Source organism: Brienomyrus brachyistius, chromosome 7 (assembly GCF_023856365.1).
Source record: "Brienomyrus brachyistius isolate T26 chromosome 7, BBRACH_0.4, whole genome shotgun sequence".
Taxonomy (NCBI): domain Eukaryota; kingdom Metazoa; phylum Chordata; class Actinopteri; order Osteoglossiformes; family Mormyridae; genus Brienomyrus; species Brienomyrus brachyistius.
This window is the reverse complement of record NC_064539.1, coordinates 28380155-28404119: the sequence shown is the minus strand read 5'-3', so window position 1 is coordinate 28404119 and position 23965 is coordinate 28380155. Positions and strand designations below refer to the sequence as shown.

Genomic DNA, 23965 nt, shown 5'->3' with positions numbered 1-23965 from the left:
ATCTCACACTTCTAAGGACAGGTTGAACTGAACAGCGACAAACTGCAAGAAAATCGAGAGTGAGAGTGTCTGTCTTCCTTCATGTTAGTCACTGCCTGAGATTAAAAATCATTTTCCATACTGGGGGTTTCCAAAGAAAATGCTTTCTGACACAGATTAGCAGCTTAAATAATAACCATCCTCTCTGTAAGTGCATAAGTGCACCGAGGATCTTAGCTCATCCTGATCCCAGGTAAAATGGTGAACTGTCTATAGGAGCACTGCACTGAATGCACTGCATGTTGTTTTGCATGTCAGAGGGAAGAGGGCGCGATGACTGCAGCCTAACAACTGGAAGATGTGAAATGGAGCTGCCTGGAAAACCTCAGCGCTGCAGCAAGTGAGGTGAGTTGAGGCTCAAAGAAAATTAAGAGTGTACACTGCTTGCCAGCAGAGTCTCGGGGGTGAGCATGAATGTTGTGTGTGTGTGTGTGTGTGTGTGTGTGTGTGTATGTGGTCCAGGTACACATTACATTGTGGGAACCAAATGTCCTCACAATGTGATAAAAAGATGTTATTTTGACATTGTGAGGACCATTTTTTTCAGCCCGGATTAAATTTAGGTTAGGGCTGGGTAGGGTTTAAGGTTGTCATGTTGGGATTAGGGTTTTGAATATAGAAATGAAGGGAGAGTCCCCACAAAGATGTAATTACAAACCTGTGTGTGTGTGTGTGTGTGTGTGTCTGCTTTGTATGTGCACACACACCTGAAGCAAAACCATACGAAGAATTTGGTTAATCCAGTGAAGGGTGCAGCTCCAGGAGATGCAGTAAACTGGCAAGTAGGTTTTTTGAAGGGAATTTAGACGGCCAGACCACAGGCAACATTACAACTCATGACCTATTTTCTGTTTTTTATTCTTCTTTTCAACCCTGAGAGGAAGAAAGAATGAAGATACTGTATTTATTTTAATGATTTTAAAAAACGCCGGAAGTAGTTTAAGTAAACAGGATTCCTTCATGCAGTTTAAAACCACATTTTACACATTTTACACAGTTTTACAGTAGGAAGCATATTTCTTTAAAATAAATAATTAGATATTATATAGTATTTGCTTTTGTAAAACATATTTGAAAATACTTAAATGTTCACCTGTGTTGATAGCTATGAATTAAAGACAAGAACCACAAATAAAAACTGTCTTGACATTTTTATTTATTTATTTGTTTTCTACCAAAACATTATATGTGGGTTATATATAATTGTGGTTGGACTGTCTGAACAAATGGGACTTGGGAATTATGGCTGTAGTAGTTTGGATGGACTGTCCAATTGTGGTGAGAGGATATTTTTTTTTTTTTCCAGTGGTGGTTTGAAGTGTGAGACTTAATGATTTCACCCATCTCCCTTAGATAGTATTTGTGGAATGCATTGAAGAGCCAATTAAGTTGAAGTTACGGTATCATAAAAGCCAGTGAGACTCAGTCAAACCCACCGACCTCTGGTTTCAAAGGGACTCCCAGTGCTGTCAGTAAATCAACAGCTTGTCTTTGACACAACAAAGAAGAGTTTCTACCAAAGTTCCAATGATGCGCCCCCAGTCAATGGCGCCGATATGCTTTGTTTTGGTGCCCGGCTCTGTTCTTGTCCATTTTAGCGAGGCAAACAAACAACAACTTTTCATGAAAGTGTGAAATTGGGCTTGCTAGAGAGCCACCAAGATTGCTGGAGATGGACTTGAACTATATTTTCAGAGAGATTCACACAAACTCTAAGGATGCATGAAACTGCTGTATTGGAACCGACGTCATTCTGGAATCCCTGACGAGTTTCAGTCCGTCGTTAAACTTGACAGAATTGCGAACAAAAAGAGTAAGTTGGAGAAAAATCCGGGTCAGAGCACACTGGTCCTTCTTTACCTCCACGTTCCTTACTGTGTAGAGCAGCCCATAGACGAGGAACTTCTCGTGGTATAATCTGCTGTTGTTGCGGCTGGAAAGACTGCTGCACGTCCAAGACCTACAAATACCACGCTTGACTGTGGGGTGTCAGACATGAAGAGATTAAAAAATAAAATATCGTTTTTGTCTAATCAGGCCAGGACAATTTGAATGACCACAGTTTATTCAAGCAACTATTTTTTGAAGTCGTGGCACAGCCTATGAGTGTGACCCTTAAAATATTTGGCACACGCAGTACACAGTGTGCACTGTTATGAGTTTAAATCAATTTTCATAATGCAACAAAAGAAATGATCATGTTCCTGAATTTTTGCATGAGTATAGTAGGATGTCAAGAAGTTACAGGCAAAACAGGTTCACTTTAGTTAACTGTGTCTCTGCATCCTTCAGCTGGCATATATATGGATTGGAGATGCTGGTGCTAATTATATGATGGATGTATGCATGTGTCGGGACCCACTGATGAGTCTTTTTATAATTGTAAAGTAGCAATCAGCCTCTCTGCCAGTGGGAGCCTCTGCCTATGAAAAAACCAAACCTTAGATAGTCGTGTCCCTCTGCGCTGAAAGCATCTCCCCTCTATGCCATTAACACAGAAAGCTAACTGCCAAGTCCAGCCAGACTTCGGGGTTTTCCTTTGTGCTGCGATTTTTTCGGTGAACATGGCGACGGAATCCACTCTTCTGGATGAAACGGGACAGTGTGAAATTTTTATCTGTGCCACAATCAATCACACATTTATATACAGAATTATTCAATAAAATGTACTGCATACTTACTTATGATGACAATGCATCGCAGTGTGGTGGTGCGTCTATTTGGCAGCATTTATTAAAACATGCTGGGATTTTTTTCCCCTCAGACGTTTACATGCATTTATGTATCATCCTGGTCTTTTACGATCAGGCCACCGACGGAGTTCGCTAGCGAGAGTCACACGCTGCAGTCATCCAGCCGACACACCGGAGAATCGCACACTGATGCTCCCCTCTCAATTTTAAGGAATGCCATGGAAGACGATAAATAAATCTGTCGTTTCCCTTTTGTGTTCTGAAAGCTTCATTTTTATTGAGCAGCCAGGCCTGGACCACGAACCCCTGGCTGGCTGTACGGATGCTTGGAGCGCCGTCTACATACACTGGTCCTCATCCTGAGAACAAAGGCCGCACGCATAATAAAATCACACAAATCATGGACGCAGCCTGGTGAGGGGGCGGGGGAGTATTGAGGATTGGTACATGCCCTCATAAGGCAGCCAGCTCTCATCCATATTCATTTAAATATTTAAATCACTGGCTAAGCATTCCTGACCAAGCAGATTACGCTTAAACATACTGACTCTTTTCTCCTGGTCTTATTTACATTTTTCACTTTACTGCTACGTTTGGAAGCATATTTTAATGTTACCCGTATAAGCCGAGATTTCCCTGAAACCGTAATATAAATTGCAAATGAGCACACCAGCCTGGCTCCTCCCTCTCTCCCTCTCTCCCTCCCTTCCTTTTTGTCTTTCGTGCATGTGTGCGCACGTGTGCTAGCGCACCAGGAGGTGTACATTTTAGAGTGTGTGACTCTTAAAATGGTTCATTTGAAATTCACCTTTGTGCCAGGATGTGTAAAGAGGTGAAAATAAGCATCTGTTGTAAAGGGTGATTTGGGTTTTGTCCAATTTAAATGAAAAATACTAAGAGCACATGTGCAGCCTGGCTAATGAATATCAGCCATTCTTGTTAAAATGGTACATTTTTTATCCTTATTAAAATGCAGAATTTTATTATGTGTTATAATGGCTATGTAATGCTCTGAATGCGGTGCATTTTTATACAAGGTGACATTAAAAGTACATTATGACCTTCACATTACGTTGTCTTTTTCGTATCAATTGGATATAGAAATACAAATAAATAAAAATATTAGAAAATAATTTTCTTATTATCTCTTTCAAATTTGGCATTATGTATGTAAAAAGCTTTACTATTACTACAGTCAAAATAATGTTTAATACAATAATGTTTTGTAATAGAAAATTAATTTCTCTCTTCATATACCATTTTTGATTTTTCATTGTTACATATTGTGGTAGGAGATTTAAAATGAAGCAGATCTACAAAAATCTATAAATGTATAAAAACTGTCAAATAAAAGCCAGAGTTTCTCAGTATATAATCCCTTAGCATTTTTAAGCATTTAGGAAAGCCGTATGCATGTACGCAAAGGAGTGTGTGCGTGGAAAAAAGAAAAAGTCGGGGAAATAATCACGCTCGAGAGTCAGGTGCATTCATTTAAAGGGCAGCAATTTGTGCAAATGGCACAAGGACACCCCCGTCCCGTCCCCAGCCCCGTGCCAGGCGAGGCTCTTAGAGAGCTGCTGCTGCATCAGGCCCCCCCAGACACAATACAGAGAGCGGCGACGGGAGGGGCCGTGCAGACACTTATAATAATGCATAATAATGTTAACATTCCTGCATGTCTAATGGCGACGGTGGTAGAATGGGGGCGCTGAGACTAGCCGGGGCCTAGTGGGGTACGTGCAACGTGCTACACAACCCAAACCCCAACCCCCCCCGAACTGGCATTTCCCGCATTTACACCTACGACACTTCGGACTGATTTATGCACGCTTGACGAAAAAAAAGCGCTCGTTAATGCACGTTGCGGCATAGAAGGGATATAAATAAGCCGCACGAAACATCGCCACACGTTAACGTTCGGAAACCGCTGACAGCGAGAGCATGAACCAAGCATTAAATGAATTAACGTGGCTTTTACTTCATCTCGGATATCTCTCATGTTTCACACAATCCGTGTTTTCGGGTGGGCTTGCGGGTTATACGTTATTTTTAGTATGCGGTAAACGAACAAGCGGCGAACTTCAGGCCCTAAACAAGGACCATGCCGGCCCTCCCACAGACCGGACAGCTAGCTAATTATTTATCGGATATTCTGGCCTTAGCACCTGCTCTGCATTATCATTGAGCGTCGAGACCAGGGTGCACAGTGGGCAGGCGGGCACCATGAGCTCCACCCCCATCCACACAGTCAGAGCACACAGCTGCAGGGGCACGAGGATGAAGGCGAAGCGTCTCGTAATGGGTTCAACAGTCCGAGCTATTTAGGAGCATCTTAATGAGGACCCACAAGGGTGTGCCTCCCCGCCCGGTCTTTTGATGACGAGCATGGGCTAGACACCGAGATTTCCGAGGCGCTTTTTCCATTCCTCTGTTTTTCCGTCCGCGGTGGAAGGAAACGAGAGGCACCCGTCACTGTTGGGAAACGGAGAAGGGGAAACACATTTGTGGGAACAAATGACACAAAAATGTCTCCCGAGAATTAGGTGTGGAAAATTTGCTGCGGGCATCTGATACTCTCACTGCATCCCCCATTTCTTTAAACCCTCCCCCACGCCCCCCCCCCCCCCCCCCCCCCCCCACGTGATCCTCGGGTCACGAGCTGGTTTTTGTTATCGGCCTCTTTTACCCCACCCGTATATATATTTTTTTCTGCATCAAATGTCAAGTTAATTTTCAGAGTGCTATCTGTGATATGTGTTTTTTTCCCTTTAGGGTAGAGGGGCTTTTGTCGGCAGCTGGGGGTGACTGACGCAGGGGGTGGCGTCTGCTGAGGGGGTTGGGGTGGCATAGTGACGTTGTACTGTATGCCACTGTGCTGAAATTGGCTGCTTCAGCTCCCCCTATTGCGGAGGGGGGAGGGGCAGACAGTTAACTCCTACCCTCATTTGCATGTGCCACAAAACCTGGGATTAGATTTAAGATTTCCAGAGAGGGCTGTTTCTCAAATTGTATTGTGTGGCTCATAGACCCCCTGACCAAACCGGCTTCTCAAACTGCCTGTGTATATTTTATAGCACGTTTAATACATTAATGTGAGAATAAATATCCTGCCTGTTTATCTTAGTCACAGAGGCCATATTAATGGCAACGCGTTGCTGTCATGCCTTTATTTTTATTTAGTAGCTTAATAAAATATTTATTTTTTATTATCTGTAATGTGGATCCAATATCAGATTTTAAATTGCTTCCTTCATTGTTCTTTTTTTGGTTTTTTATTAAAACCTAAAATATGAGACAGTAGATGATGTAAATAGCTGAAAGCTCATCTAAGGAATTCAGCTCTCATTAGCTATTTTCATCATTTTGTCTGTATATTCTAGGGAGCAATTATTCTGTGCGCTTGCAATTGAACTTTAGATATACATTTTTCCCCCAACAATTCAGAACATGTGTTTGTTGTTTTTCGTTTTCCAGGCCAGCGTGTTACATAAAAACCAGAGCTTTGACAATAACAGAAATTCACCTTGTTGGATTTCACTGAGCCCACATTCATACCATCAATATGACTGTATAAAATGGTAAGTGTCCTGTTATTTCGATGTGGGAGCACCGTGGATATCCTGCTTTATCTCTGGAGTAGTGGGTTGTGTCTGGCTTTGTGTGGCACATAGCTTCTGATGAGGGGAGAAAGAAAATATTAAAAAGCGGAATTCAGGAGAGCGGAGCCGCTCCTGCGCATATACGCAGGCGCTGTGTTTGCATGCGGTGCATCTGCAGCGATGCCGTCATATTTGCTTGCGCTCTTGTGGAGGGTCGAGAGGCTGTGGTCCAGGCAGCGGTTAAATCTTCTTTCCCCATTTGTTCATATTTAAATCAATTAAACAACCGCACAGCAATTATTAACAAGACTTTTCTCTGAGCCTGTGTAGCACAGGAACGCCTGGCTGCCTAGTTTATTTACTAAAGGGAATGATTGCTTTCGCATTATCCAATGTGTTTGTATGCTGTATGATGTGCCGTAATAGCATTATCAATGGGAAATGCAGACAATAAGACCAAAGCTTTGTGATACGGAGAACTGAAGGCCCATTCTAATGTTTTCTTACAAAAATATCATTCAGGGCCTACCTGACATGTCTGTTTCAATCTGAGGTGTAGGTCATTTTATCATTTGTTTTAGGTGAATTAATTTCATTTCATGAAATTACATGAGAATAATCACTTGATCAAAGTCTTCAAAAATAACACATTTATGTGTGTGGGAAGCATATTAGCATCTCAAAACTCGACAGGATTTAGTATTTCAGACATTTTTTATTAAGACAGATTGGCATATTGCAGTTTTTGATCATAGTCGGCAAAGGACGTCCACTTCGACCAACATTTTCATGTGCTTTTACATTGTTTAGTTACATATTTGTTGTATGTAGAATGTCTAACTGGAAACCTGAATCAATTTTATATACAAAAAAATTCCATACCTTTATGAACCTGTTCATCAGTGTAGTAACAAAACTACTTTAATTTCCAGGGCCGTATTAAGCAGCTTCTGTTACATGAGATCTTGTACAAGTCCTTCAAGTTCATAGAGGATTTAAAAAGGTACCTAAACCGTCTGGAAAATTAATTGTTTTTCCCTACAGTCCGTTTCGTATGAATAGCAAAATATCCGCCTGCAATTTAGAACATGTGTTAGAATAATGGCAGGGCGACGTTATCGTTGGTGGTGTGGTGTCCACACGCAGCGTCATTCCTGAGATATACGGATAAACCTTCAGCACTGGATTTACGTCCCTCATCTTATTATGTGTTTGCATCAGTGTGGAATTTGCGCCATGCAGCAGCTCTGTTGTGTATTTTGGGAAAAAAGGCCATATTCTTTTAATTCATAGGGTCAATAACGGGTCACCTTTTTCTCACTCTGTCTGTGTGTGTGAAATACAGGCCTTGTATACAACCCAAACATATATGTGTTACATATATTCTAATTATTCTTGCTGGTGTGCGCTTTACCTGTAATATTCTATAGCATGGGATGGGGTTGGTATGTGCGTCACTTACACTTACACTGATGTATGCCAACGCCCTACAAACGTCACATCACATAACCCAGAAAAATGACCTCGGCTCCCAGGTAATTACGCATATTCGCTGGGCTGCTTTGCATATTTCACGGCCGGCATTTACCAGCGTGCAAAGCGACACGGCGTGATGAAGCGCTCGTGAATTTTCCAGTGCCGGTAATGCGTTTCGGAGGAGCTCTCCTAATTTTTCCCAAGGATTTCCTTTGTTGAGCTTGGGAAGGCTGGTCGACACCCTTTCCTCGCCGCCTGGATAGCGTATGCGAAAGTGGCGCGTCGAAAAGCTGTCATAAAGAAATTAGCTTTGTCGCAAATCATCAAGGTCATTTACAACAGAGCTTGTGAGGTGTGCAATCACCCCCGTTACATCGCTGCAATATTGTCTTACTCTCTCTCCCCCTACCCCCTACACAAGCAACTACCCACCCCCCACTACTCCCACTCTCTCCTTTATTTATTTGTTTGTTTGCCTGTTTGTCTGTTTATTTATTTATTTGTTTGGTTTTTTTTCTGTTTTTTTGTTGTGGTTTAGGGTAGCTGCTAATTCTGTAGCATGCTATGTGTGATACACAGAGGTTTTGCAGAGCCACTCAGTCAGAGCCCCGGAGCTGTATGGGAGTGAGAGTGTGGGAGATACCACAGTGCCAGGCTGTGGGGGGGGGGGGGGGGCTTGGGGCACAGGCTGGTCTCCGTGGGCCCTTTGTGCCTGAGCAAAAGGTTTGAGGTTAATCAGGAAACCCTAGGAGTAATTAACGGGCCTGTTTAGGCTGCATCGGTCAGGCTACACTCCCAGTTGTCCTTAGGACACAAATCCAAGCCCAGGCAACAATGCAACCATTGTCCCAGAGCCAGCATTAGTTTTGGGGGGGGACTGGCAGAGGGTTCGAAAGCGGGTGGGAACCAGGACGGCCCTCCTTGCCAGCCCGCGGACCACGCCGCGAGCCTGTTATGGGCAGGCGCTAGGTTTTGACATCCATCCAGCCATCTGCGGGGGTGGGGAAGGGAGGGGACCAATCCAGGCCTGTCATACCGTCTTCACATCAAAAAGCCCATGAATACAGGGAAGAGGGTGAAACGAAGGGTCCCAAGCCTGAGCTTCATTCAGACAGAAGAAACAACACAATAGAATACATTATGCCTTGTTAACAGACGAAATCAATTAGCAAGCAAGACGGCCCCACACTCCCTTCACCTAAGTGTTTCAGACCTTCATGATTCCCCTTCTCTTTCCTCATCGGGCTGCACTTTCCATCAAAGCTTCCTTAAAACTGAGCTTCTTTTGCTTGTTGGTAACAAATTTTTCGCAAACATCAATAACCTCAGTTTAGTTTCTGTCACTTCAAAGGGAATAAACCGTTTATTAAACAAACATTCGGGTAAACACTATTAGGAACATCGCACGGCATTTCCATAGCATTTAAAAGATAATTGTTCGTAGCTGCCAAACCGCTGAGCTGTTTGTGTATTATACTGTGGGTGGAATGTTTGTTTACTTGTTTATATACATATACGACATTATTTTATATTCGGAGACAAAAGCAGCAGTAAAGAGCACAGCCGAATGCAAGGAACCCCCTGAAAACACCTTCTTGTGGTGTGAATCCATTTTAACCCCTTGAGAACGGCTTCTTTGGAACAACGATAAGAGAAACCTGAATGTTCGGTGTGTGTTCCCTCACACACGTCTGCCAAACATGAGACAATTTACTGCTGCAAAATGTCAGGCATAAATGCAAGTCAAAGAGAGAGACGTTGGCAATTTCAGACCAAATTGTCACCCACTTACTATCAGCGATGCATATAAAGCATAAAATTCCACTGTCCTTCCTGTTATAGAAGACTGGGAGAAAAAGAACAATTACCACAGTAATGACAGAAAGACACACTGTAATATCGCCGTAGTGGCATTTATGCAAAAGGAACAGATGATCAGCTGCAGGAACGTGCCGAGAGACTGTGCATTGGCTCCAAGGTGCCAGTCTGGAAATGTGAGAACTAACGACAAGACGACGCCATTTCCATCTTTTTCATAGAGAGGCCTATTTGCATACATTAATTTTTAAATGCTGTTTCAGACTGTGTTGTGAAACAAATAAGCTAATCAATTCATTAAAAATCTAATCTGTTGATGTTCTGTTATTCTAGCCTTTCTCTGAAAAAAGTAAATAAAAAACTGGGATCTTTATGCAGGGAATACAAAATAATAAATGTGTTTTATTATAATTATTAAAAATGAAGTGCCTCTGTGCTCTGGGAGAGCTGAGGTTCAGGCAGTGGGCCCTTACTCTGCATGTGGGGGGGAGGGGGGGGGCGTGGTACCGTCACACATACTTTAAATTTAAAGTCTTACTACAGGCTCAGTTGTGAATTTTCTGGATAGATGATGTACACAGGGTTACCACACATAGATATTAACTGCCTAGGAGGTTTATCTGAAAGCATTCAGCCCTTTTCTTATACAGTACTGATCGCGCGTGCGTGCATGTGCATGTGTGTGTGTGTGTGTGTGTGTGTGTGCATTGCAGCCCACAAAATGAGGCATCATCAGTCTCTATTCCTTACATTCACTTACAGAGATACTCACAGAAATGATCGTACACAATACCATATAACACAAGCACTAAAAAGAATACAAATTTGCATAGCTTGATGGGCAATCTTTAAAAAGGCATGGATGAAAAGGGTTTTATTAGTTTAATCTGTAAACTGTCAGTCATGGCATTCATTTGGTTTATATATTCATTTAGTATGTAAACCTAAAATCTAGTGCTGTCATATTTTAGTGTCTCTCTGATTTTTTTTCTCCGAATTGATGCAGAGTGCATTGGGAGCACTTGTGTGATTTTGTAGTCAGGTCAGATGGTTTGGCTACAGAATTATCTGCTCATACTTTTGTTTTGGCCCTGTGAAACAAATCCCCACGACCATTTTTATGTGACAAGGGCAACACGTACCCTAACTGTTCCCAGTCAGGTGGATTTTGGCACTTTGGTCTACAGTTTGCATGGTTACCCAGGGGGATTGGGCAGTCAGAGAGTCAGTCGAGTTTTCTATTTCTACATTAGGAGCTTTTGTTTCCATTCCATTGTGGCATTCTGGTATTCTGCTCTGAATTGACTGTTATAATGAGCCTCAGTTGTGTTTTCTTATATTGTCGTTGTTTATATTAATATGTTTTTGGAATATCATAGCTGCTATACCCTTTATTAAGTGCTTTATGGTAATTATTATGGAGCTGGGCACTATGTATGAATAAACCGAACTGGATTTCTGTCATAGAGTTTTGTATGCGAGTAGTAAATGTTTGTAATTGTAATTAAAGTCTACTATCTGAACATTACACATAAGCATAATACAGTGTTCTCTGCTGGCTTTGAAATGGCACACTGGCAATACGGCAAGCAGCCAGATGATTCATAAGAATGAATGCACACTGTGCACAGAGGATGTGGCGTGGGCACGGGGGATGTGGCGTGGGCACGGGGGATGTGGCGTGGGCACGGGGGATGGGTTGTATGCAATAAAGGGACTCCTCATTTTAGCCCCAATCCCATTAGTCAACCTGACCAGCATGCTAAAGGATTCATGTTATGTTAAATCGACATTGCAAAGACAACTAAATTACATGTGGTTAAATGTGGGCGAGCAAATATTCATCTTCCAGTGTAATCTTTGCTTTGAATGTTGTCTTTTTAACATTTAATAGGTAGTAGGCTTGTGTTGTGTGGGTAGGCTTTGAGATGCATTGAACAGAAAAAAAACACTCAAGATGCAAACCTACACAGACAAGACACTTTACTTGTAGCTAAATCAACCTCTTTCAAACGCTGCTCATCCAGATAGGTTGATAGAGATTAAGAGTCGTTCCCAGGAAGCGCAGAGGGAAAGGCTGAGGACAACCTAGGTGGACTATTAGCCAGTCACAATGAATCTGCAAATACAAACATGATTACATGCATTACAGAGTAATTGATTCAACTTAATTGCATGTATTTGGATGGTGGGCAGAAATCAGAGCAACAGGAACAGCTTCACATGAACACAAAAGATCCAAGGATTATGGACCTGTAGAACAGATCATGCTAAACCCATAATGGTTCGTTTCTGTGTTATATGTTACCTAGTACAATATATTATACCTTCGTGATTATAATGTTAGACAAAGGTAATCAATCACAGAAGTGATTTTTTAAATTTTGGAATTTACATTTATATTAATGTTTTTATTTAAACTGCAGCCCAGATTTTCACATTCCTTCATTTCTGATCTTCTTTTCTTCACGTTCTCATTTAATTCCTGTCGTTCCGTTTCCTATTTCCTTTTACATCTAGATACAGTTTGGATAATTTGTGCTTCATGTTTCGTTTGTCTATATTTGTTTGTTTGTCCATATTTCACTACTGTATAGTGAAATGCTTTCCCACATTGTGCTTGAAAAGGAATATGCGGTACAAATAAAATCAAAATAGTATGTCACTATATCAATAAATAAGAATAAAATAAGAATGACATAAAATAAGAATGAAATAATACAAATAAGAAATACAAAAGGACTTCAAAATAGACTGCAAAATAAAAAGAGAATAGTATATCAATCATTCTAAAAGCTGTGAAATGACTTGCTGGGTTTATAATGGTGCATAAGGTGACATGTTGACTATTTTTACGTTGTACTTCTAAGGTATTTGCTATTTTATGCAAGTCAATCCCTTATAATTAATAGAATTATTAAGGCAACCAGATAATGGATCTAGTCTAGTCCACTTATTAAAGAATTTAGATGTAATTAGGTACATGTTGGTAACAAATCAAATAATCCACATTATATATTTTCTACTACTTATAAATGGTTTACTGGGCTTACTTGTTCAATAGTGATGCACTTTTAATTTTATTCACAGTGATATGAAGGTCTCAGCATCAAACCCTTCGCACATTTTTCTTTCTTTAAGGTGAATTATTATCTTCACCTATCAGAATGCTGGAATGCAGCAATTTTAGTGTAAAATTAGGTACGTGGTCTGATTGCATTTCCATATTTCTTTATGTATATATTCTGTATGTGAATTGCTGAAAAATATGTATATAAATATATATTTGAGATTTAACACATTGATTCATATGATTAGGAACGTATGCCTGGACATTTGCACTTTAGGTTGATGTGCTCATATGGGACGAATGGTAAATGGCATGGGCACGCTGTGATAGCTACGCAGTTATCGGAAATAAGGATAAATGACAAAAAAGTCATAAACTTCAGAATTTGTATCTTGTCTCATACATGATTTTATCCATAGTCCTTTATGGAATCTTTTAATATCTTCTATATTAATATAGAAATAGTACATCTTCAGTATGTTCCTTTAGTAGTATAATGTTATATTATACAATTGTTGTAACTGGAGGTGGAATAATTTAATTTCAGTTAAAACCAGTTCACTCCCACATTATCTTTGTTTTGGGGTAACATAGTGATTGGACTATGCAATCAAATTGAAAAACAGCAATAGATAGGCCTACCAACAGTGTAGTTGTAGATTTACTTGTTCATAGTTGAGATCACTGCATTATTTGAATGAATTAAAGACTAATTGGGATGGTTTTTAAGAAGGAGCCTCTATATTGTGCTTTGTTGTTTGATCTTAAAATTAGCAAATATTAGTTATATTTATATATCCGAAGGAAACATCTTTTCATTATTTTATTATCTGCTGGGGAGACAGACACCTTTGAAAACGATTTTGGGCAGTAGCCAGCTATCAAACGGATTTTTTTTAATTTCTAATTTTGTTCATATTCAGATTACTTTCTGAATTATTATACCATTTCCCCTGCATCACTTTCCCTGCATGACCTTAAAGCCAGTTCACGTGCGCGGCTGCTGCGCTGCTATTTTGTTGATTACGGTATTGAGCCGGAAGTAGGCGGTTCTAAATCTCGGCTCGGTTTTGTTTCCCTCCTTCCGGGTTTGCGGGCTGTTCCGGGTTCTGCCTTTTGTGTGCCGGCGTTTCACTTCCGGCTTCGCGCTTCGCTTTACCGGCGTCTTGTTTCTGGTTTCGCGGGTTTGGTTAGCCGTAGCCGTGGCTTCGGTTTTCCGAAGTCTTGTCTTTGGATTTGTAGGGCTTATTCCTTGTTTTAGGGTTTCTGTTTATATCCCGTTTCCTGGGTGCGTTTCCTCTTCTGTGTATACCCTTCCCCGTAGCAACCTCAAATTATAACCGATACCTGCGGTGCTTTTTGTGCTTTGTAATTTGTGATAGTAAGTAATTGTTACCAAGTTCACAGAGTTTGCTCTGAGATTGTTTGAAAGAACTTCTCAAAGTTCATTTTATCCTAAAATTGATGTGATTATTTAAAAACCAAAATGAATACATAAAAGAATCTCAAGCTTCAGACGCATTTCTTAACAAATGTATTCTGTAAGTTCCATTTCTATAAAACATATTTGTGTTTAGACATATTATGAATTCCCCTCTTACTCACTATTTCTTGATTAGGTTAGGCTCCAGGTGCATCTCAATCACTACAGGTTCACTGTGAACTTGGGTATTTTACTTATGTGTTAGACCAGGTTTGAGATCGCTTCAATTTGATGTTTAGTTTAAAAAATTTATCAATGTGCAGAAGTCTGAAGGCTCTGCCTTTAGTTCCACTACATGCATTCATATAGCAGTGCAGTGGCCTGAATCGCTGTAATTTAATTTCTGAAATTCATTAAACCGTTCTGGTTGCTCACTGTACGGAATTAGGGGCCACATGGCTCACGCCCGTATTTCTGTTGCTAGGGCACCAGCTTCTCAGATGACCTTCAGGAGATTTTGATGCTATGGGCAATGTTAAAACAGCTAGAAATTTATGTGTTCATTGTTTTGCATAGCAATTGGCTTAGCAGTATGAGAATGCCCTTAGTTTTAGGTGATGCTAGTTTCAGAGAGCAGAGCGGTGCACGTCAATGCAGGCATGGCAGAGTGGAGCTGCAAATGGCGTGTGTTTTTAGCCATGGTCCATGTATCAGCCTCAGTTTGTCACATACCAGATATTGGCGTGATTAGATGGCTCCAGACTTATAGACGACTTTGCTCTTGACTCCCCTTTCTCCTCTAAGAAAATTTGCATTGAAAGTTCTAGTTGGCATTGCTGGGTTTGTTTTTTGGTTTGTTTTTTTGTGCTGTTAAGTGGGAGCGGGGGGGCGGCGGGCGGGGAGGTAATTATAACGTGTAGCTCATTGTCCAAGCTGCTGCACATTCATGGCCATCCCTTACACTCAGTAAACTCGGGGCTGAGGGTGGCACAGGTGATTGGAGATTATAGGGAAGCGAGGAAGCACTAGCAGTCACTAACGCAGAGCGCACATCTAAGGCGTGAGACACAGGAACCGGGACTCGCGATTATCCAGAGGGAGGTGGGGTGTCACTGCCTTTCAAAGGGATGCTTCAGGGCGCCGCAACAAATAGTTGATAACTTTGCACCAATTCAGTGGCCTTTGAAAGCACAGTGGCACATTTGAGTTAAATGTTTCTTATTTATTTACTTCCTAGCTATCCATCCTCATATGCCTGCCTGTTACTGTACATTGTAAATTCTTGGTAAATGGAAAAAAAAATGTATCCATCCATCTTTGAACCTCTTATCCCGGTCATTGTTGTAGGTCAGGCTGGAGTCCATTCCAAGCTGGACAGGCCTGGACACAAATCTGACAGGTTAAAATTCTACGGGGAGGGAGGACTCTAGTTAAACTAAATTCTGGACAGAAATTTTAAAGGGATGAGTGTCAGGAAAGAAAAAAAACAGCTACTACCTTATTTGAGCTTGAGACAGGCTAGTTGGGCAAATTGCTATGAGATGATACCAGGCCCAGAGGTGAAAAGGGAAAATCTGACCATTGGTGAGGGGCGAAGCTGTGATTAGCTCCATTGTCGGAAGCCTCTTTAGGCATCGTCGAGCCCAAAGAATACCCTTCTAATGAATCTGTCTAAGCTTAGCCGAACTTTGTGAGGAAGACAAACTAAGTTATGGTGGTCCCCCGGAGTATCACAGTGGCATAATGATATAGGACGCTTGCACATATGCCACCACCCCCCCCCCCCCCCCGCCTTATCGGGGAAGCGGAGACAATACGTTCCCTTCCATGTGGTCCATTTTCGGTGTGCATCCAGAGCAGAGGAGAAAAGGCGCAGAGATGCGCACATACGGATGCTCCCGCACGCATCCCGAGACCACCCACCCTTTTTGCGTTTGCACTTGTCCTTGAAGCCGATCGGCTTGACTGTCCCCGTGTCACGGACAATGGCGATGTTAAAGATCGACTTTTTTAATGCCTCGTGTGTTTGGTCGCAAAACAGCAGCCTGGTATTGTTACAATTTTTCTATAGCAATTCCATCGCCGCATTGAGCGTACTTTGTACTGTTTGTGTGAGTTTCAGCGTTCATGTGCTTGGTTGTGAGGCTGTGAGCTCAGTATTTGTATTTTGGTCTGGATGATGTTCACCTAAACAGACATTTCTCTCATTCTGTGGACAAGCAGGCCCATAGCCTCTTTGAGCTCTGTGCTGCCCGGGGGAATGAATTTTGACATCTCAACTTTGTTTAACCCCAAAACGCGTAAAAAAAGAACTCGGTCCAAATTCCACCCTGACTCTTGAACAAAGAATCAGTTTGGGTTACTCAAGACTTTTAAGGCAGATCCTCATGGGGAAGGAGTGAAGGATGAATCCACCCCCAGAGTCGGTGGCCACAGCATCACAGGAAGAGCGTGTGTCCTTGTGTGTGTATGTATAGACTAGTGGTGGGATAGAGTAGGGTTGCGTGGAATCACAGTGGGCTCTTTGCGGTTTGAAGCTAATCGTAGTGCCTGAATGTCCGGCGGAGAGCTACCCATCAGCCAGGCCGCGGTGTCCGCACAGGCCTCCGGGCCGCCAGGCCTGCTCTGTTGCCTCACAGCAGGTGCCCGCACTGTCCCACATAACAACTTTATTGTGCTAAATTGAACTTGAAAGCGACCAAAGCCTGGAAGAGATGGAGTGGGTCTGAGAGGAGCGCGCTGTCAGAGCAGAAGCAAGGCCCGAGACGGCGGAATAAAGGAGCACAGCCATATTGTTTCATTTCGAGGTGAAAGGGGACAGCAAATGCAATGTAAATTTATTAAAATGGATTCCTTCCTCTCAAAAAAGTTTTTTTTTTAGGCTGTTGTTTTGCCTTTCCAAGGACTTTCCCACCCCCCCTGATTTGTTTCTCACTGTCAAACGGTAATGACACGTCAACGTCATTGTACCCCGGTCCCTTTTGCACACAGGCAGTTGGCGGTGTGGGGTGGGGGTGGCTGGGGGGGGCACAGATTAATAGCGAGCTTGAAGGGTTCTCATGGTCGCTGAAGTAAAACAGCGTTAGTCACAACAGTTCCCCCCAAATCCCCCATTCTGTCTCTCTCATTGAGCATCAGCCTTTGTGGCTAAAGCTCAAATTAATTCTAATCAGCTCTCCGTCTTGCTCTCCTGTCTTCTTTTCACGAAGCATCATGAAACCACATCCTTAAAAAAAATTAAAAAGCCATGATTGCTCGTCGCTGCCGTCTTTCCTGTCCGGGTTGACGGTTTCGTAATGCCCCCCCCCCCCCCCCCCACGGTATCACCGGCCAAGAATGCGACCTGCTTCCTTCACAGGAGGCGTCTGCAGAAAACGGTGCCCAGCTGGCCCAGGTCTACTCAAGTGCTATGGGTCCCAACAATAGGTGGGGGTTCTTTCTATTATAGATCTGTGTGTTTCTCAGGAGTGACCTGCAACTGAGAAGGTGGGGGAGGGCTGTTGAGATTCCCTATCATGGACGTTTGTTCCTGTTCTTTGGAAGCCGTGGTTCAGTTAAAAAAAAAAAAAAAAGATTCACTGTATGACTCTCACTTCTCACAAGCCCAAATATATTCCTCAGCGTGCAGAGAGCGTGTGAATCCATTCATTCATCACCTATCTCCACAGGGCTGTTATCTGCTTCTGCACTCCTGATTTAAATGCTGTAAAGCAGAGAACAAATTTCACTGTTTGTTTTTTTGTTGTGTTATTGGGTTTTTCTTTTTGTGCAGCATGCAGTATTTCTCCTGGCAGCCTTAGATGTCCGTGTCACTGTTGCATGGTTTTGAATAACTGGGACAACTAACAAACAAAGTGCATTCGCCCCAAACAGATACAGCAATCAACCAGTAGCCTCATTTGTATTGTGTTCGTATTTTATTTTGTATTTATAGTGTACAAAGAAAATTATAAATGACCTGTAAAAACATTTTGCATGGTATTTTGACTACCCAGGGGAGACAATGTGTGTCAAATTGTTTACAACGACCAAGAACAATTATTACATATTAATAGTACCTGATTTTAAAAATACCAAGTGAACGTCACATTTTGGTGCCATTCCCATTTGTAATGAGCCGCCCCTGTAAAACCAAAGACCTTTTTTTAAGATAGGAGATTTATTCTCCTTGAGACACAAGCGACTGGGAGGAGATTGAGACATTAGCTTGGAAAATAAACAGCAATAGCACTGTGAATGTAGGATTTGTCATCAATAATAGAATAGCTGTTATGATATTTAGTGAGTCATCTGTCGACTGCTTGCTTACCCAGTTAGCTCCCCAGCCTTCATGAGCCTCGCTTCCTTGTTACTCCCATATGTTGGCATATCGGTGACATGTTTGCCACATATATTCGTCAGTGTGTGAGGGTTGTTATGGTCAAGCTGCTGAGCGAAATAATGGTTCGGAGTGCCACAAATGTCGAGTGAAATCTAAGAGGAAAGTAGGGGAAAATGGGTGGGACGACAGAAAGGAGGACAGCGATATGGATGGCTGTGTTTTCTGGGGGCTACCATCCAAGCACAGTATCGCCCGCATGTGATGCACGGAATTACACAGCGAGGACAAAGACATGCTAATATTTTTGTCGCGTCGCGCAGGCTTTTTGTGTCGCTTTCACAGTTTTTTTTTTGTCCCAGATATAAAAAAGGGGACAGTATTCGACAGATTTGTGTGCAACCATCTGTGTTCCAAAACCCTTTGGAAACGTGAGAAACTGTAGCCTCATTAGCATGAGAATAATTGATACATCAAATTAGCTATACAATGTCTAAGGGCTACGGGCTTTGGATCTGCAGAAGACAATGCTGCCATCTTAGACAAAATATGTGTAATAAAAGGAAGATAAAAAAGAGAGATGCTACGGAGAAAATAGTTTAACCCTTTAGGTTATTCTCGGCACCCAGACTCCTGGTATTTAAGAATAATTAGAATCTTCGACGCGTAGTTTCACACGTCGTTCACAAGGTTTCACCAATTACAGAGACTCAGGTTTTTTTTATTTTATTTTATTCGCCAAGGCTTATTTTGTCTTAATGTGCAAATGTAGGGTGCTGCCCCCCGTACCCCCCCTCCCCCCACCCCAGAGTCTTACCAGGCAGATGGTTGAGCTGCCAGTTTCATGTAGAGACTTCACAGAGTCACTGGTAGTCCGATTTGCATGCAATCCTATTCCATTGTTGTTCGGAGGACATGGATTTTATACATTTGTACTCTCATCAGTGCTATTAATACAAAAGTAAACGATTTAGGCGAAAGCAGGTCGAGTATAATACCCCATATATACTGCAATAGGAGATTTGCCATGCGCATTCCCAGTGTTCAATGTGAACAAAGGTCAGTTCGAAATTCTCAAGGAGTTCTGGGGGGTATTCCGCAAAGCAGCATTTCCCAGTTAGCTGGATCACTTAAGCCAAATGTGGTTACTGTCCAATAGGAGTTGAGTGACATTCGTATTAGACAATCCTTACATTTGGCTTAAGTTATCTGGCTAATGAAAAAAATCCTGCTGTATGGAATCCCCCCCAGCTGGAGAGTCCGTCAGGATCCTAGAGCCTATCATAGGCAGCAAAGGGCGCAAGGCTGGGAAACACCCTGGACAGCATGCCGGCCCAGCGCTGGGCTCAGACACATTCAGGTATTATGCACTATTCAGAGACAGCAGGTACCCTAACTGCACACTACTGCTAAGGAGGAAACCAACATAACACAGGAAAAACATCCACGATGCTCACGCACAGAGCTGAAGTCAGATTCGAGCTTCCCAGTCCTGGAGGTGTGAGGACTGTTGTGAATTTTGCACAATTTTGAACAGAAAGTACTAAGCGCTCACTACCTCTGCAATTATAATGTACAGAAACTGAAGTGCACATATAATTATGAAAATGCTGCATTTTGTGTAGCCTGATGGAGCCTGCAGAAGTGCGTGCCTGTGACTCGACTGCGTCATGTCTGGGCAAAGGACAGCCACCTCTGGATCAGCCTCACTGCAATGTGCTTTATCTCACTTGTTTACCGATAGTGGAAGTGTCTCTGAGTATCCATGACAACACTCCAGTATACCAAGGACATACCAAAGCTGTTCTGCCAAGGGCAACGACACACATTTTGACAGTGAACAAACACAGTATTGAAAAGATGGTTTTAAAATTTTTATTCTTTGCATTTCATTCAGTAGAATTTACAAATTTAATAATGCAGACTCAGTTTTGTGCACCTTGAAAATGATATCGAGAAAATTCACTTACATCCTTCCCCTTATATGTACATAATGGTTTTGTCGTGCTGATATAAATTCTCCATTCACTGTGTGCAGTTTTTAACCATTTAAATGCCAGTCAAATGACATTTTTTTATTATATTATAATATTTATAAAACAAACATACTAAAAATGCAGTGAACTGTTTTTGTTTTCCATTGAAACATTCCTTTATTCTAGATGTGGGAAGTTTCTTATTTTCCCTGCATGACACACAGTATGACACACATACAGAGTTTTATACCACACAATGCATCTCAGGAGCCGGTGTAATGAAAAAAGTAGGAAAATCTCTCCCTCCCCCAGCTGCCCGCCCCCTCTGTGTGTCATATATATATTTTTTTTGCTTCTTGTCCCAGGCATGCCAGCATTGGTGGTGGTGGTGGGGGTGTTTAAAAAGGAAGTGCTTTCAGTGACAATCCCAGGATTGCTTGTTTCATGGGATTGTCACACACACAAACACACACCCACACACACCTGTGAAAGAGACTGGAGAGATATGCCGCGTGAAAGGTGTGAGGTATTTTTGATTGTAACAGGTGGAGTGTCAATACCCACGACATACACCATGCGGGGCAATGAATTCTCTTGTGCTCAAGGCAAAACATGCAGTGTTTTTTTTTACATTTCCGAACAACACATAAGCCCTTGGACCTTATTTTGTGTTGTTCTACCTGATTATTTCACTTGTAGTTTTCAGTACAGGCTTATTTGGTTTGATAGATAATCTCCAACTTTAATTTTAACATTCTGTAAATAGTGTTTTTTTTGGACGGTTCACATGCACTTCCTGGACACAAATAAGTAACTATGCGTATAACTATGCATGTCAAATTAATTTACTTAGGCACTGGAGGTGAGTCAGAGGTCAGCAGACACAATGAATTCATTCTCCAAGCTGTCCCCAAATATAGACAAGAGCAGAGGCAAATGGGCAGGACAGCATGACAGAAATATCCTCAGATAATGCTCTCGCGGATGATGTAATCCTCTCTAATTTGTACTGCTAAATAAGATGGCATTCATTTTTACCACACATGCGATCTTGCATTTATGCATGGCTTACCGCATTTTACAAACAGTAAGCATGGTAGCTGAGAGGGCACGGATAAAAATACTGTTCTTATACGCTAGAACAACATCAACGGCAATTAAGATTATTAATATTTTGAGCTCTACTAGATCAGCTGCTTGTATGCATTCTTTTTTTAAAGAGAACACATGGGTGAAAGTACTATTCTTATACGCTAGAACAGGTCAAATTAGAAGTAGGTCAATTCGTTTGCCCAAGGACAGATAGCGAGACAAACCCTGATCCAGCTTGTCACATGGAAGATCCCACACCAAACAGACTCTTTCTCATCCTAACACATTATAATTTGCATTTTTTTTTCCCCTCCAAGGAGCCAACTGCCCCCAAGTAAGAAGCAGTTGACATCGAAATTTGAAGGAAAGAATGTAGCAATACCTGGAACTAAAAGGCATTTAGGGTTAGTACAGTATTAAGGAATGTCTGATATCCCTTTGTTGTAGGTGAGCATAGCATTTGAAGTACTGAGCTCGCAAGCCGAAACCGCCTGTGCTGCATTCCGCATCAGAAATGTGCGTCTCATCTCTGCTCCAGCAGTCGTATTCAGTGTCCTCATCATCTTCATCTTCAAAAGCTACGCTCTTTCTGATGCACTACTTGCCACCAAAATAAAGCAAATATAATGAATATTGAGGGTGTGCATGTTCAAGGACAGGGAGATCCTCATCTCTATTCATCAATATTTCTGATCATCAAAGAAGATGCAAAACAGACATCACAATCTTTATGAGCATATATTGCAAACACAAGGGTAATTCTTACCAATTTTGTTAGCCAACATGGATACAGAGAGAAGGATTGCACTAACTCATGCCAACTTCAGTTTTTGAAATGCATGAACCTCTCCTGACCCCCCCCCCTCCATACTCCCACACAACCATATTTACATTTGCCAACCTCTGTCTTTAGCACATGTTTTTCCTCCATAACAACGAAAACCCATGACACTTAAACAGGCTCTTGCTTGAAGAGCTAATTTCTTGTTCTGCAGAAAAATGTATTATTTACTCAGCTCATTACATGAAGCTCTGCAGGGGATGCTGTACAGTGAGATTTTGGATAGCAATGCATGTGTCTTAGACAGACTATGATCCCGTTATTTATATGGGATAGTTATGTATATTTTTATAACCTGGTACTGGTTCAGTGGTAATTTTATGTATCTCTCTGCATATGGATGTGTGTAGCACATCATCATTATCATGTAGGCTTTAAAAAGCTGTCTACCTAAAGCATGACGGCCAAGATGAGAAGGTACCTCTTCAGGTATGCAGGGTGCATGGATGCCTCTTGTCGGCATTCATTTTTAGAGGTATTACAATCAGTCCAGTTCACAGTGGTGCCTTTCATCTGCGATACTGCATGCAGATGAGAGCCCATATTAATTTGGACCCTGTCCATCCCTCTCAAACAGAAATGGAGGAAAAAAGCAAACGTGGCCACTTAAACTCTTTAAGTGTTTTCAGCGCGTCGTGATGAATGACTGGTTAGCCAGCAGTAGTGTTGGGGAAGTTACTCACAAAATTAATCTAATAAAGACAATTAAAGACCAAGTTTTTGTTTTAACCAACCAGTTGAGTATAAAGACTCACGGTCGCAGAGGACTCAACTGGTTGGTTGAAACAAAACCTTGGTCTAGATTAGTACTTTCTGGACCTGACCTTTCCACATCTATCTAACTTTTGTGATTACCGTCCCCAGTACTGGTCAGCAGTATGGAATTTGTTACCTCAGTTGGGTGTCTCTTATTGGTCGGCGTTAGCAAGTACGTGCAGGCAGTGTCCTGCTTTGTGCCAATGCAAAGGTTGTTCTTGCTAAAGCTGTCTGAGACAACTGCTTATACTCACAGAGGTTACAGCAGATTGCTTTCATTACTTATCTGTTTATCTGGCACCTGAGAGACTCCACAATCATCTTAGTTAGCCTTAGGATAAACAAATGGTGTAATGAATCTCTGAATTGCATGATTCTTAAAATACCTGTCAAAGCATCGGGGGTTGCAAAAATAATATGATACTGAGAAACAGGGATGACTTTAATAGATTGATTGACAACACGTCCATTCTATTATCTCACCTGGCCTGTTAGTTTGGTCTGTTATTTCATAAACATTCGCAAAATGGACTGAATGGAACTCGAATACGGAGGTGGCAGGCAAACCCACCGTGCCGGTGATCAGACGGCTGCTGGTGCCCCCCCACCCACCTTGCTGTGCCCCCCAGGCTTGCTCTCATGAGTAAGGAGAGCAAGGTGGGGCAAAGAGAAATTCCCCACAGATATTAGTAAAGTTTCACTACTACTGCAGACAGCTGCCATATGAATTAGGCTTCACCCATTAAGCGTAGTGCTTGCTGGTCATTTTGACAGAAGAAGCTAGATGACAGTGACTTCTGCTACCAAGTTAGCAGTATAGATTTCTGTAGGTGCTTATCCAATTACAGGTGTAGGACGGCTCAA

General features: G+C 41.9%; 1 long non-coding RNA gene across 1 annotated transcript in view; it reads left to right on the top strand.

Moving 5' to 3' along the window:
* LOC125746724 (uncharacterized) overlaps positions 1 to 23965 on the top strand; it is a 40719-nt gene that overhangs the window by 15649 nt on the left and 1105 nt on the right. The window contains exon 2 of the long non-coding RNA XR_007399038.1: positions 298 to 384. This is a non-coding gene — a long non-coding RNA (uncharacterized LOC125746724). The remainder of the gene's footprint in view (positions 1 to 297; positions 385 to 23965) is intronic.